Genomic DNA, 11,315 nt, shown 5'->3' with positions numbered 1-11,315 from the left:
CAACCCCTGACGACGACGCTCGAGCTGCTCGGCCGGGGTGAGCCGACGGAAAGGGCGTGGCGCAGCCGGGCATTGTGCGCCACGGGGGCCTGGGTAGGATGCCCCGACGCTGGTGGCATCGGTGGTGACCGGGGAGGCTAGCGGGCGGCCCGGGGTGGTAGTGCCTACTACACGGCCACCGCGCGGCGCTCAAAGGCGCGAGCATATTACATGGCCGTTTGGAGGTCCCGTGGCCCGCACATCTCCACGTCCATGCGAATATGATTCGGCAGACCGCCAGGCGAGCTGTGACAAGCCAGGGCCTAGAAGCGGTTGGTGAAGTCTTGCACCGTGGAAGTGAAAGGCAGGCGCCCAAGATTCGCTAGCCGGCTCCCGCTAATCGGCGGCCCGAAGCATAACAGGCATAGCTTGTGGAAGCGCTTCCATGGATGCATGCCGCCCTCGTCCTGTTCGAGGGCGTAATACCACGTCTGCACCATGCCCCGGAGGTGATCCAGGTGCGGTTGGACGCTAGCGTGTGCTGTCCCCTGAAAAACTGGTCACACTAGTTGAGCCAATTCAGGGGATCCTCAGTGCCGTGTAGGTGGCGAACTCAAGCTTGGAGAAGCGCGGCTGCGGGTGGCCGTGGACGACGTGGGGGTACGCCTCATCGGTGCAGAGCAGCGAGGATGACGGTGCCGAGTAGGTGGGAATCAAGGGCTCCCCTTGGAACAGGGGCCCGTCGACGCCGTCTTAGGGGCCGACAAAGCCGAGGGCCCGCCGAACTGCAGGGTCGGGGGCGGCGCCGGCGCGGATGGGACGTGCGGCTGGCCCGGGGCCATTGTGTAGACCGGCGCGGGTGACCCGGCAAGCCAGGCCAGTAACAGAGACGACGACGAGGGAAACCGCACCTGGTGGATGGGTAGCCTGGGCGCTGTCGTTGGAAGGACTGGCCCTGAGGTGGCTGGTGGCGGCGGCACCAGTTGCAGCTGCTGCGGCAGCGGCAAGTTGGGGGCAACGGAGGTTGCCGGAGGTGGCGGCTACCATGGGAGCTGCGGCGACCCCATGATGGCGGCGACAGGAGCGAGCGGCTATGGCCCATAGGGCCCCGCGAGGAAGAGGCGGATGCCTTGGACCTCCTGAGTGAGGCCCCGGAGCGCCGCTGACATCTCCTTCGGGGTGAGGACGGCGGGGGCGACCACGGGGGACGTCCCAGCGGCGGAGGAGACCGACCCGGTCAGGAGCGGGGTACTGCCGGCGGTGGTCATCGGCGACAAGGAGGCGATCGGCAGCGGGAGGGTGGCAGTGGGCGGAGGGGCGGACATGATCGAGCCTGAGACAACTGATACCAGATTGATAGGAACCGAGTCCCTACCAGGACGAGCTCTCAGGTTATAGGGGTGGAAGGAGGGTTGGCACGGAGGAGGTCGCGGCCGACGGCGCTGGGGCGCCGTGATCGAGAGAGAGAGAGGAGGGTGCAGGGTGCGGCTAGGGTTAGGGCTCCCGACTCCTTAAGGAAGCCGAGCAAATATGATTGCTTCTGCTGAACTCCAAAACGGGTCCTTATATGAGTTTATATAATCCCCCTAATAAGATAATTGGGCTAAGCCCCTAATACGATAAGATAACTTGGGCCAAGCCCCTAACTGCCTGCGCCGCTGGGCCTCCTCCGGCTATACTGTATGCCGGTTATAACACACACACCATCTAAACCAATGGCATTGCCAAGCCGCCCCATGATGAGCTAAGAGCACCAACCGGTCTAGATGGCACCTAGCGCGCACCGCAAGCGCACGCTCTAGAATCCGCCATCCCATCAGCGCATTGACTTTTTCAGGCCCAACTGCTGTCAACACCACCATAACACCACACAACGGAACCACCCTGCGTGCGTCCCTCCACATGCGTCCATCGCCGAGACTCCATTACTCCATGCCATCCTCGATGCGGTAGATGCAACACTGCTCCACCTCCTGTCCCCTTCAGTCAGCACCTACTCCAAAATGATGTCCCCAAGAGGGAAAATGGCACCAAAGGAGCCGACATCATCCGATCTGGGAGACCCAGATCTAGGGTTTGCCCCGAAGTAGGCCGAGCAAGGTGACACGGACTGCAACGATGGTGTATCGATAAGGAAACGGCGTCAAAGACACCACCATCGTCCGTCATGACCGAAGTCAACACAATTTCACCAGAATTCATGCCACTTGACTCTGTAGCTGATTGGATCCGCGCGGAGCTGCGTTGTGAAGATGCACGCAGACGCGAGAACGCTAATAGAGGACCTCCAGCCACCCATCACTAGCTCCTCCATGCGCCACCGACCGACCAATGGCCACATTATGATGGATCTGAATGCGGATCAGATCTATGGTCGCTACCACCAGCCATCGCCTGAGAGCATGCCAGAGACCCATCCCCTTGACCCTTCGCCATGGAGGCGACTACCGCCGACACCGCCCGACCAGGGAACTCAGCCCTGGGCGCCACGCTCGATGGTCCAGTGACAACTGCCCGCCTCCCGGAGAGGATCCCCCGTTGGTGCCCCATGAGACCGTCGGGAATCAGATCCCTGCCGCTTCCATCACAGGTGTCGCGTGTACTTGTCTGACAGCGGCCTCCAGGGGAGAGAGAGAAGAGAGAGGGAGGGAGGGAGGGGAGGGTGGCGGCGACCGCCAGGGGTTCAAAATTTATGAATTTATTTGAGATTTGTGATATTTTTCAAATTCACACAAAAATCATTTTTATGAACTTTCAAATTTTGTTTTTTTTTCAAATCGACAAACTTTTTCCAAAAATTGTGAACCCTTTTCAAGTCAATGATCACTGGTCAACTAGGCCACCAGTCCATAGTCAAACTAGTCCTTTCTGTCAATGGTCAGCGTGTCAAGGAGTCATTGGTCAACGTCGACCGGTCTTTTTTTTTGAGGAAAAAAAATTTAAACACTCGCGAGCGTGCAGTTTGTTGGGCCTGGCCATGCACCTGCTCGTGTGAGCACTGGGTTAACTCCTGTATGCTCCATATTCGGATCGGGATCGGAATTGGGAGTTAGTGTTCGTGAGGAACGCGTTTGGCATAGGGGAATCAACTAATATATGCTATCTTAGCTATAAAGTATTGATAGAATGGTTCATCAGAATACGATACCGATTACAAGAGGGTGGGTGGCTTATATACCTCAGCTGACAACGGAAAGAAAGTGAACAGGGACTAAAACGTAAATGCAATAGTGAGCGTCGAAGGAGGGGCGAGCCATGTGAGCCATTCCTTCGTCTTGATGATGTCCCTTCCTAGCCGTTCGATAACTGAAGAATGCAACAATGCTACTGCAGGTGGAAGCAACCTGACAATGCCTCCCTCTAAAGACGAACTTGTCCTCAAGGAGTTGGTCGGTTAAACCAGGTCTGCACTGTCTTCTTGAAGAGTGCTGGGAATGTTTTCTTCATGAAGTCGGCATCTTCCCATGATGCATCGTCTGGTGGTAAATTTTCCCATTGGACGAGCCATTGGATAACAGGTAGATTATTGGGAGGAATCTGCCTTGTTTCCAATACCAGTACTAGTTCGGTGTGAATTATCCCCTTAGGACTGATCAACGGCAAATCCGAGCAGGGAACTTCCTTAGGGCCCAAATGCTTCTTGAGTTGGCTCACATGGAAAACAAGATGGATGTTGGAGGAGCTGGGGAGTAGTAGTTTGTAAGCCACATTGCCCCCATGATCTGTAATGCGAAAGGGGCCGTAGAACTTGCTCTGTAGTTTGATATGAGTGTGGAGGCCAAATGCATTGAGACAGTAGGGCTGCATTTTCAGATACACCATGTCCCCTACTTACAGGAATCTCTCTGTCATTTTCATATCGGTATACTTCTTCATTCTTGCCTGTGCTGTAGCAAGATTAGCCTTCCGCTGCTGCAACATAGAGTTTCTATCAGATAAGAATTCTGTAGCTTCACTTGCAATGCTGGGAGGTGGAAGTGGTGGGTTGATGTCAGGGGGTGGGTAGCCACACAAAGCTTCGGATGGTGTTTTCTACGGAGAGGAGTGGAAGGAGGTATTGTACCAATACTTTGCCATAGCCAAATGTCTGCTCCATTTCTTGGGTTCAGAGGATGTCATATATCATAGATAGTTCTCGATGCACTGGTTAATACGCTCTGTTTGGCCATTTTATTGAGGATGATAGGCAGAACTATATCTCAATTCAATACCCATTGCCGAGAAAATATCCTTCCATAGATGACTTGTGAAGATAGCATCTCTGTCTGATACAATCGCAAGGGGTGGGCCGTGCAGTTTGAGGATGTTATTTATGAATGCTCTTGCAACTGTTTGCACTGTGTAAGGATGAGATAATGGGATAAAATGTGCCAATTTTGATAGTCTGTCAACCACCACTAAGATAACATTTTTACCATCAGATTGAGGGAGCCCCTCTATGAAATCCATGCTCACATGGGTACAAACCATATCAGGTACATGTAAAGGCTCAAGAAATCCAGGATAGGGGCATGTTTCTCCCTTGTTCTTCTGACAGACTGAACACAATGTAACAAATTGATCTATATCCTTTTTCATGCCTGGACAGTAGAATATTTGTTTTGAGTCTGTGATAGGAAGCTTTCATGCCAGAATGGCCCCCTACAGCAGAAGAGTGTAAAACATGCATTAAGCTTTTCCTTAACTCCATATCCTTGCCCACATAGATCTTCCCTTTATGTCTGATAATGCCATCATGTAGGGAATTTTTGTTAACAGTGTGGGTAGGTGTTAGCAGTAGTTGCTCCAGTAATTGCTGGCAGTGAGGGTCCTATTGGTATGAGTCCTCCACTGCTGATATCCACTTAGGAGTGACCATGGATATGGCCATGCAGGAATGTTTCCTTGAGAGAGCATCAACAACTAAATTATCTTTTCCCTTCTTGTATTCTAGCTGAAAATGGAACTTCAGTAGCTTGAGCATTAGTTTGTGTTGAATGCCGCTGGCTAGTTTCTGGTCTGTTATGAACTGCAAACTTTGGTGATCAGTTCTGATTATCAGGTCATTTCCTAGGAAATAATGTCTCCATCTCTTCAAGGCTTCGATGATAGCCAATGCTTCTTTCTCATATGTGGAAAGTGCGGCATTTTTAGGGCCAAGTGAGGAGCTGTAGTAAGATATTGGTCTACCCTTTTACATCATAACATCACCCAAACCACTGCCTGATGCATCTGTCTCAAAAACAAAGGGAGCCGAGAAGTCTGGCAAAGCTAAAATAGGTGCTGTAATCATGGCTTGTTTCAATTAATTGAAGGCCTCTGTTTGAGCTGCAAACCAGTTGAAATTGTCCTTTTTGAGCATACCATGCAGGGGCCGAGCAATAGATCCAAAGTTGTGGACGCTCCTATAATAACCACATAGGCCCAAGAAACCCCTTAGTTTTGTAGGTGTGGTTAGTACTGGCCAATCTGCCACTTCAGAGATCTTAGCTGGGTCAGTTTGAACTCCCTCTCCTGAGATTATGTGACCAAGGAAGTCCACCTGGGGAACCGCAAAAACATAGTTAATAAGCTTTGCTACTAGCTGATGTTCTTTGAGGAGTTGGAGAATAATTCTCAAGTGCTCAATATGTTCTTCAGATGTTTTGCTAAAAATGAGGATATCATCAAAGAAGACCAAGATAAACTTCCTCAAATAAGGTCCAAAAATGCTGTTCATAAGTGCTTGAAAGGTGCCAGGGGCATTGCTCAGTTCAAAGGGCATCACAAGGAACTCATAGTGTCCAAAGTATGTTTTGAAAGCAGTTTTGGGTATGTCATTCTCCTCCATCCTGACTTGGTGATATCCTGATTTGAGATCCAATTTAGAGAAAATTCTTGCTCCATGTAGTTCATCCAAGAGATCTTCTATAACTGGGATTGGAAACTTGTTTTTAATGGTAGCTGCATTTAATTTTCTGTAGTCGATGCACAACCTCCAAGTGCCATCCTTTTTCATAACTAGAATTGCTGGAGAAGAGTAGGGACTCTGACTTTGTCGAATAATTTTGGACTGCTGTAGCTGATCAATCTGCCTTTCCATCTCATTTTTCTGCATATGTGGTACTCTGTAAGGTTTGGAGTTGGGGGGAGTGGAGTTGGGCTTGAGAGGAATTTTATTATCACACTCTTTTTGGAGGAAGGCCAGTGGGCTCTGTAAAGACCTCAAGACATTCCTGTAGCAGATTCTCAATTTCAGGCGGTGGTGGTTGTGTTTGTTTGCACTGAAGAGTGGCGTCGTCTGCCAACCACAATACCAGTCCAGGAGCTCCACTAAGTAGCAGTTTGTTTAGTTCCAAACAGTTAATCTCTGCTGCATTGGATATTGCCTCACAGGCTGGTATAGTTACTGGATTTGTCTTGTTATAAGTGATGATCAGTTGTCTGGGATCATAGGAGAAGGATACTGGGCTGTGTTGGGCCATCCAATCACACCCAAGTACATTGTCATGGCCAGGCAGATCCAGAATTCTGAATTGCTGTGTGAATTGGGTTGTCCTGCCATGAATGTGGTAGCAGGTATGTAAGGCCCAGACCATAATTTGCCCCCTCCTGTCACAGATACAACTCTAGACCTGTCTTTGATAATAGTACAGGAGGTTTGGAGGGCAAACTGCAAGCTCATGAAGGTAGAGTTGCTTCTAGAGTCAAATAAGGAAATTGCTTGTTTTCCCCCACATGAACTAATATGGACATGGTGTTAACATTATCTACTTGGATTGCTTGTTGAGAGATAGTCATGCAGTGCACTTCTCCTACTGTTTGTTCCGCTGGCCCCTGTTCCTCCAGCTCTTCTTCTTTAGGAGGAGTATCTGCTAGCTCTTTGCCAGCTAGCAAATTAATCGCAGGTGCTTGTTTACACTTGTGCCCATGGAACCAATGATCACCACATGTCCAACATTTGCCAGGCTCTCTTGGACTTTGTGTAACAACTGGGGCCTTAAATTCATTTGGTTTGTCAGGTACAGCTGTGATCTATTTGGAGAACACATATGGTGTCTTGGAAGTACTGTAATATTGCTGGAATTGCTTCTTGGCTGGTGCTCCTTGCTCAAGGTCAGTTGCTAACCAGTATGCGTCCATTAAAGTTGCTGGTCTCAATGGTCTCAGCTGGTATTTGAGCTAAGAACGGAAACCCATTCACGTAGCATCTAACAAACCAACTCTCAGATATGTGTGGATTATTTTCTTGAACATCAGCCATGATCTCCTCAAACTGTTCAGTATATTCAGATACTGTTGCCGTATTCTGCTTCAGAGAATTGAATCTGTCCGTGAGGTCATACGAACTGGAAGCAGAAAATCGTTGCAACAAGTCAGTGCAAAGCTGGTCCCAACTGGGCTTTTTCTTAAGGTTGTTAGATCTTATTAACCACACATCTGCTTTGCCCACAATGTGCATTTGAGCCAAATTGACCTTGTATTTAGTAGGTGTACCTGCCATTTGAAAGAACTTCTCACTTTGTCTGATCCAGCCGACATGATTAGTGCCATCAAAAGTGGGAAAATCCAATCGCAGACCTTTTGTGATCGATTTCAGGAACTGGGTTCGCATTTCTTGCTCATAATGATGATAGAAATCCTATGTGTGCGCACTCCAGGTGGCTGGAAATTATGAAAGGCAGGTGTATGTGCAATGTGGTATGCTGCTGAAGGAGTAGCATTATTGGAATGTCCTTCACGACATACCTGATCAGTGAATCCTGGGGGAGCTGATCGACTGGTGACCTTGATAGGAGGTAGATTGGGCGGCATTTGTATGGCCAGTTGCTTGGTTTTCTCCTGTTCTTCAGCAAGACGTTTGTGAAGTTCATCAGTTAGTGCCCTGGGATGTTCCTGCTCGAGTGCTTGTGCCGTAGGCTGAGCGGCATCGACTACAGGAGCTCTCTATTGTTGCGCTGTCTGTGCTGGAGAAGGGGTACGAGGAAGAGCAAAGGTCTTGTGCACATAGACGTGGCCGCTAGTTTCATATTCAGGGCTGATACTGTGTCTTGCACTCCTGACATAACTTGGGTCATGGTGTCCTGCTTGAGATGAATCCCGTGGACATCCTTGCGCAGATCATCAAGTCCCCCCTCCCGCGTATCATGTGTATCTTCTCGATTTTGCAGCACCTCACCCTTGAGAGCAAGTAATTCCACGATGTCGCTCTCGTCCATGCTGGCCTTCGAATGCCCCATCATGAACTGGAAGAGTATCAAGGAATTTTACAACTAGACGAGCTGGAAACCTGACCTGCTTCCAGATCCCGTCACCGCCGAAAATCCGCGCCGCCGATGCAACACCACTTGCTGGGGACCTAGGATTTTAGCACTAGAACCAGGTGTTCCAGCAACCAGTCCCACTCCACAAGCTGTTGCCGAACAGTCTACCGCCGCCTAACACCACCAACACCGCCGCTGCGCTAGATCTCACCGCCGCCACGCAAGATCTCGCCCTCGCCGCCAGAATTTGGGAGAGGAGGGTGGGAGAAACAATTCGCCCCGCAGTTCACCGCGTCGCCAAGGAGCGGCCTGGCTCATGATACCACTTGTCATGCTCCATAATTCGGATCGGGATCGGAATTGGGAGTTAGGGTTCGTGGGGAACGTGTTTGGTGTAAGGAAATCAACTAGTATATGCTATCTTAGCTGTAAAGTATTGATAGAATGGTTCATCAGAATACGATACCGATTACAAGAGGGTGGCTAGCTTATATAGCTCAGCTGACAATGGAAAGAAAGTGAACATGGACTAAAATGTAAATGCAACAGTGAGCATCGAAGGATGAGCCACATGAGCCGTTCCATCGTCTTGATGATGTCCCTTCCTAGCCGTTCAATAACTAAAGAATGCAACAATGCTACTGGAGGTGGAAACAGCCTGATAACTCCGTGGCACAACAGGCGATTTGCCGGCGATTAGCGTTATGACGTTTTCTCTTTCACCTGATTCCGTTTCCAATTCCATATCCTTCCCCGATCTGAGTTTCTAGCTTCCTTCGTCCTATCTGATTCCTGCTTCCCCTCTCACGCTTTCTATATCTCTTGTCTCCTTTCGTCCTTTCAATCCCTTTCTTTTCCATACCTAGCTCCTTCATTTTTTTCTTTCTTTTTATTTGAGGTATTCCAAATCCTGTGCCAAGTGCCCTGGGTGAGGATATGGGAGTAGAGAATCATAGGCGACAGGGCGGAGGCTAAAGCGGGGTCGGGTCAAGGAAATCAGGTGGTGGTATGATTTCGGTGGATTTGCGAGCCGTCAAAGCTCGGGCCCTGCAAATTATTCGTTCTTTGCATGATGTAGAGAGATGTATGCGGAGGCTCGTCTTTCCTCGCCTCTGCTGATTTCATGGTGGGAGGAAAGAAGAATTATGTACAGTGGAAAAGCATGTCTGTCTCATCCACTCGTTCAATTATTGGCCAAGTTCCAGAATTGGTGCATGTACTGATTGAAGACGAGGTTGCATGTGAAAAGAAGATTGCAGAGAAGGAGGTCAATGGGATGGGAAAGATTAGTAGGATCAAGTCCGATGATGATTCAAGGGATGCTAGAATAGTTTTGAACAATGCAGGAAAGATGACGACCGTGGTCGAAGTTCGTCAGGAAACTACTCTGTATCATGTGACCATTATGTGCAGGAAGAAAATATTCCTTCATAGTGTTCCTGTAAATTCAAAGACCTTTACATGTTTACTACCGATGACCGTTTTCAGCCACCTTTACATGTTCGACACAAAAGCACACGTTACAATGATCAAGACGGGAATGTATGTTACAAAGACAAGTTTTTTAAGTGGAAGAACATCAATGAAGTACACCTTGACAAGTACAGGCTGCATGATGCTACGGCTGTGTACAAGGTACTAGACCAGGGAGAAATGAGTATTGTGAAGGAGTATGTTATGGAGGACAAGGTATATGTTATGGACACTGTTCAGAAGCAAGTGTGCTATGTCAATGATTTCAAACTAAGGCTGCATAAGCAGTTGACGGAATGCAGTAGGGTGCAAGATCTGAGGGCCGAATGTGAATTGGGTGTAAGTAAAAGGAAAATGTTAATAACGAAGAAGGTAGAAGGGAAGGTTATTTGTGATGTTCACCTTTTGCAGAATGGGGGAATAGGTAGTGGAAAGGCACCTATTATGAAAAGGAAAAACCAAGGCAATGGAGAGGAGATAGAGGAAATGGATATGATAAATGAGGCGGCCTCCTCCGAGGAGGACCATCGAGGCCAATGAGGACCTTATTTTGGAACTGTTGTGGGATTGGCGATCCCGCGACGGTTCGTGAGCTTCGCAACCTCGCGAAGGCATGTGCGCCGTCGGTCCTTTGCATTGTGGAAACTCAACTTGCTAATAATCGAGTGGAAGGTTCGGCGGGTACAGTGGGGTATGACTCGAGTTTTGCAATTTCTAGTTCTGGAAGAAGTGGAGGTCTTTGCATTTTTTTGGAAAAAGGAGATCACTCTGTAGATTAAAAACTATTCAAAGTATCATATAGATTGCACCATAATAGGACCGGGGTGAAGAGCAGTAGAGACTCACTTGTTTTTACGGGGAAGCAAATAGAAGCCTCCGTTATCTCACATGGGACATGATGGAATTTTGAGAAGTACAAGCACGCTGCCGTGGGCGTGCATATGGGATTTTAATGAGGTTCTTCGGGCGGAGGAACAGTTGGGAAAACATGAGCGAGATAGCGAACAAATTGCAGGTTTTCGAGAGGCAGTTGATCTATGTTAGCTCTCTGATTTAGGTTACAGAGGTTTAGGTTGGACTTTTGAGCGCAAAGTTCACGGTGGATAATATTGTAGGGTCAGGTTGGATCGTGCCCTTGCTACTGCTGATTGGTCAGAGAGGTTCCCTTTTGCATCTGTGGAGCATCTAACGGCGATGAAGTCTGATCATAGTCCTATTATGCTTATGAATGAGATGAAACCACATAATCGTAAGATCGCCTGGGAGAGACCTTTCTGGTTTGAGTGCACATGGGAATCTCATGAGAAGTTTGGGAAGGTTTTGGAGGAAGCATGGAGAGCTACACCTAGATCTGCAACGGTGAATGATTTGTCCAAAAAGTTATCATTTGTGGCTGCGATGATGAAGCAGTGGGACATGAGCAGTTTTGGTTTAGTTTGAAATGAGATGAGGCAGCTACGTAAGAAACTTGCTAGTTTGCTTGAGGACCCAGCTCGAGTAGGTCCATCTGAGGAAGAGAAGAAGGTTGAAGGCAGGCTAATTGAATTATGTTATAGAGAGGAGGTCATGTGGCATCAACAATCCCGCATTCAGTGGCTTGCTGAGGGAGACAACAATACAAACTTTTTTCATAAGAAGGCT

At 48.7% G+C, this 11,315-nt stretch overlaps 1 long non-coding RNA gene across 1 annotated transcript; it reads right to left on the bottom strand.

Annotated features, from left to right (window-relative positions):
• Positions 1-3,083: 3,083 nt before the first annotated feature.
• LOC123118416 (uncharacterized) lies at positions 3,084-8,646 on the bottom strand. The gene is made up of 2 exons (XR_006457963.1): positions 7,687-8,646; positions 3,084-5,500 (listed from the first exon to the last, which is right to left on the bottom strand). It is a non-coding gene; the product is annotated as an uncharacterized lncRNA (long non-coding RNA).
• Between the last annotated feature and the right edge of the window lie 2,669 nt (positions 8,647-11,315).

The sequence above is a fragment of the Triticum aestivum genome, chromosome 1B (assembly GCF_018294505.1).
Source record: "Triticum aestivum cultivar Chinese Spring chromosome 1B, IWGSC CS RefSeq v2.1, whole genome shotgun sequence".
Taxonomy (NCBI): Eukaryota; Viridiplantae; Streptophyta; class Magnoliopsida; order Poales; family Poaceae; genus Triticum; species Triticum aestivum.
The sequence above is the reverse complement of the archived record's forward strand: the minus strand, read 5'-3'. Positions and strand labels throughout refer to the sequence as shown.